The sequence below is a fragment of the Ochotona princeps genome, chromosome 21 (genome assembly GCF_030435755.1).
Source record: "Ochotona princeps isolate mOchPri1 chromosome 21, mOchPri1.hap1, whole genome shotgun sequence".
NCBI lineage: Eukaryota > Metazoa > Chordata > Mammalia > Lagomorpha > Ochotonidae > Ochotona > Ochotona princeps.
This window is the reverse complement of record NC_080852.1, coordinates 16,111,362-16,114,949: the sequence shown is the minus strand read 5'-3', so window position 1 is coordinate 16,114,949 and position 3,588 is coordinate 16,111,362. Positions and strand designations below refer to the sequence as shown.

The 3,588-nt window shown below is 40.5% G+C and overlaps 1 pseudogene; it reads left to right on the top strand.

The window, feature by feature from the left end:
- The first annotated feature begins 2,661 nt into the window (after positions 1–2,661).
- LOC101528695 (large ribosomal subunit protein eL34-like) lies at positions 2,662–3,011 on the top strand (annotated as a pseudogene).
- Positions 3,012–3,588: the final 577 nt, after the last annotated feature.

Below are 3,588 nucleotides of genomic sequence, written 5' to 3'. Positions count from 1 at the left end.
AGGAAAACAGATGTAATTTGGTTTCTCACAGGTGATTCAGCATTTTCAAAGCAAATTTAATGTGAGAGATATTGCCAGTTCCTGCTCATTAAAGATGTGGTGCCTGAGGAGGGGAAAAAAAGCACTTGGTGACTAAGGGAAATCTGTTCTGAATCATGCGTGCACTGGATGTGCCTTTCAAGGGTGGAATTGGTCCTTCACTTTGATCTCGGATGTAGACTGCCTCAGCTGACTTCGGGAGAATCCTCAGCCTAGAAGAGTGAGTACTTTTCCTGGCAGTCAGGCATATTCATTTGACACCACTATTCAAAGTCTGTTTGGTGTATTTTATCAGCATAGGCATCTCTTCACAGCTTGTGAGAGACATTCAGAATTTCAAGGCCCTCTCCCAAACCTGATTTAGAATTTGCACTTTAACAAGATCTTTGGATGATTCATAACGCTTTAAAGTTTGAAAAGCCTTGTTCTAGGGCTCATCCCAAAGGCTCAATAGCTAAATCCTTGCCTTGCATGCAGCTGGATCGCATGTGGGCACTGGTTTGTGTCTGGGCTGCTCCACTTCCCATTCATCTCACTGCTTGTTGCCTGAGACAGCAATGGAGGATGACCCAAAACCTTGGGATCTTGCATCAATGTGGGAGACCCAGAAGAAGCTTCTGGCTCCTGGCTCCTGGCATGGGATCGGCTCAGTTTCCATGGTGGCAGCTGTTTGGGGAGTGAACCAGAAGACACATGATCTTTCTGCCGTTCCTTTCTGTAAATCTGCTTTAAAAAAAAAATTTTTAAAAACTGTCCTAGACAAATATTTATTGAAAAGCTGACTATGTGTCAAACACTGTTCTGGGGTTTTAAGGATGTTATGAATTTTTTGGAGTCATGGAGGAGAATGCACAAAAACTCATTAAAAACTCGTTTCAGTTTTTATTAAGTGCTTTGGAGCAACTAGGACAGAAAGGCTGAGGATGCTGGGAATCTGAGTGGCATGATCCAAGAAGCCTTCTCCAAAGAGCTACCAGTAGATTAGGTTCATAAATGAAAAGAAGAGGCAGACATGGAAAGATGAGGGAAGGACTTAATACAGCAAAGGCAAGTACAAAATCAGAAAAGTAAGTGAATCTTGAGGGTTCAGAGGACTGAAAAAAAGGCCAGATGTTGAGTGATGGCCAAGAGTGACATAAAACAGGACCAGTTTCTGAACAGTGTGTGTTAGCAACTGTCTTAGGCACTGGAGACATTATCGTGCACAACACACAGGTCTATTCTCCCAAGGCTCAAATTCTAGTGGTCAAGCAAGCAACAAATCTGAAAATGCACAGCAGTAACTAAAGTAAGATATGGGGATGGAAAGTGAATGAAGAAGAGGTCCCATCTTAGGGAAAGGGTTGACAAATAATGAATCAGGAGTCAAATACAATTGGTTGCCTACTTTGGATATAAGAGCTGATTGGAACAAAGCCATATGCATACATTCATATATTTTCCACGGCTGCTTTTATACAGCAAAGGAAGAGTTTAAACAGATGTTGCAGATATGGCCTCTAAAGTTAGCATATTTGCCTTCTAGATCTTCACAGGAAAAATTTGTGGACTTCTATCATAAGGAATAGAGTGATCACTGGGAGCAGAAGTGTTCATTCTTTGAGTAAACGATAGCCAAGCCAAAATGTAGGTGCGCCCCAGAGGAAGCATGGAGAGGCACTTGGATTTTATTTTATGTGACACAGAACATCACTGGGTGGATTTAAATGGGAGTGAAATGATCTAATTTACCTTGTTAACAATTCACTAGTGGGCACTGGAGTTTTAAAACAGTTGGGTTTCTGCCTATTTTCATTGAACAAAGCACCTGGAGATGAGTGCCAAGGGGTTTCCCCTTTGATCTTGGCTCTAGTCTAGATGGATTTTTGGCCACGGTAAGAAATGAAAGAAGCCTAAGGCAGAGGAGACAGTCCCCTTTCCCACCATTGTGTTTCATAATAGCATTATGATTAATAGGGATTTGTACAATTCCTTATGAGTGACTGATTTGGAACAAGGCTTTGAAGGGGATGTGGTAATTTAGCCCCAATGCATGTCTATAGAGGAACAAAGCTGCGTTATTTTTAGCTTAATGCCATGATTACTCTGGCATGTCTAGGCTGCATTTATTTGTTCACCTATTCAAGAAATATTTATGGAGTGCCTACTATTGACAAGGCCCTATACTTGGCAAGATAGATGAAAGGCCTACCTTACAGAGGTCTCATGAAGTGTTGCCAGAAAGATCGAAGAAACATCAGTAGAAGAAATAGCCAGGCAACTCTGTCAAAGCAATGAAGGAAATGTAGACTGCTCAAGGCTAGTGCTTTTATACTTACATAGAGATACATGAAAAGGGTGGAGGGGATATGATTGAAACCTTTCTAAATCTGAAGAGTACGGATTCCTTCAACAACTCAGGAATATTGAAATGAGGAATACTGGAATGAGGGCCACACAACAGTATAAGATGGTGAGAATTCACATAGCTGATTTCTAGTATCCAGTATTTTTTCAGGTACTGGAAAATTCACTGACTGATTTATTTCTCAAAAGGTCTGTTAGCAATGATATTTAATAGTATTTTAAGAATGATGAATCTCTCTTCTTCCTTTTCTGGGATGGTGCTTAGAAACAGGCAGGATGGTCCAGCATTTGATATACCACCATAGACTTTCCTACAATACAGTCTCCAACAAAATCAGACTGTCTCGAACTCCTGTGAACAGAAATGTCTACCTTCATCCTAAGAAGGTTGGTAAGGTACCAAAGTCTGTGTGTGGAGTGTGCTCGGGCTAACTGTGAGCAGTTCGTGCTATGAGACCTAGAGTTCTGATGCGGTTGTCTAAGAAGAAAAAAAACATGTCAGCAGGGCTTATGGTGGTTCCATGTATGCTAAGTATGCCCATGAAATGATGAATTGGGCTTTTCTTATTGAGGAGCAGAAAATCGTTGTGAAAGTGTTGAAGGCACAGGCAGAGTCAGAAAGCTAGCTAAAAGCATGGAACTTGAGTAACTAAACATTTAAAAACTGATGAAAAGAGACACAAAGAACTTAAGTAACTTCTCCAAGTTCACATATTTTCCTAGATAGAACAAGAACTGGAAACACAGTGGGTTCGGTTTCTAAGTTGATATATCACATTTCCTTCATTTGTTTATATCCTAGGGAACACTGCAACCTTCAGGAAAAGACTAGGTACCTGAGGAGGGAAGGAACTGGAGAATACCCTTACCTTGTAAAGATGATGTTTAGGAAGATAGTGATCTTCCTCTATAGTTCTCCTCTTGGAAAACGTAATGAATCCTAGCCTTCATACCATGAAGATTTCCCCATAACATGGGAAATGGAACAGTCAGACCCATGTGATTCACTCCATTTCCTGGCTCAGAGTTAGAAATCCAAGCAGCAAAAGTCCTCCTGCAAATCTACCTTAATATTAACTGAACTGTACACATCCACAACTGTGTTTAATATTTACAAACGGTAATGTATGAAAGCATTAGTTAATGTGATGCAGAAAATTCAAGAAGCTATGATATAAAAATACCAGCTGAAATGTGCTGAAA